Source organism: Sinocyclocheilus grahami, unplaced genomic scaffold, assembly GCF_001515645.1.
Source record: "Sinocyclocheilus grahami isolate Dianchi unplaced genomic scaffold, SAMN03320097.WGS_v1.1 scaffold12219.1, whole genome shotgun sequence".
Lineage (NCBI taxonomy): Eukaryota > Metazoa > Chordata > Actinopteri > Cypriniformes > Cyprinidae > Sinocyclocheilus > Sinocyclocheilus grahami.
In genome coordinates, this window is record NW_015514282.1 from 443 (window position 1) to 1,372 (window position 930).

At 44.0% G+C, this 930-nt stretch overlaps 1 pseudogene; it reads right to left on the bottom strand.

The window, feature by feature from the left end:
* Positions 1 to 355: 355 nt before the first annotated feature.
* LOC107578830 (N-chimaerin pseudogene) lies at positions 356 to 861 on the bottom strand (annotated as a pseudogene).
* Between the last annotated feature and the right edge of the window lie 69 nt (positions 862 to 930).

The following is a 930-nucleotide window of genomic DNA, read 5'->3' on the forward strand; positions in this document are numbered from 1 at the left end:
ATTTTAAATAGGCCTTAAGTATATATTAAATATAAAGTATAACACTGTCCACTTAAATTAACTACTAATTATCTGTCACCTGAAGTGTAGTTAACTATTATTTCAAATGGGCAGCTTAGCCTGAGTATAGCTGAACCATAAGCAATATTGCTGCTGTCATTTAGCATTACAGAGATTTTAGGCCATAGAGTTAAAAAACAAAACTAATGAAGTCAAGAGGAGAACACAACCAGAAACCACAAGAAAACGGACGAAAAATCAGCCTGACGCCTAAAAAAATACCATTTTGTTTATGGTCATAACCTGCCTACATTCTGAAAACAACAAAAAGTAAACTAGGAATTATATTCGGAGGCAGTGTGGTGCACAAGACCATGATGGCGATGAGGGATCATATTCCACAGTAGAAATAATATTCATAAATGCTCTAACTCACATGGCTAAGGCTGAGGTCATCTGAGGCCAAAACTCATGAAATCTCATCACAGTTGACTCTCATTACAGACTGTAGTCTGATGAAGAGCAGACAAACACACAGAGGCATGCTGGGTAAATGCATTCCAGTATCTCACCCTCTCCTCCAGGCCGGTCTCTTCTCCGGGTGCGTCTTTCCCATCGGGCATGTCTCTGCAGACGGGCAGGGCATTCTTCAGCGCCGGCTCACGGTTCAGGGTGGTGTAGCCCACGTGCTCGTAGATGGGGTTGATGGTCATCTTAGATATGTATTCAGCGGCTTTGGTCTCGATGTACAGCGTGATCAGGCCGTCCGTTACCAGGTCGTGGATGGACTCGAAGCGCTTCTCCCCCACAAAATGCTTCCCATCGTAAAACAGACGGAAGTTTCGGGTCTGATTCCCAAAGCTGAGAAAGAGACAGAGAAAATGAGTGTGCGCTGGACTCGAGTGAGACACACAGATGGACACACACACA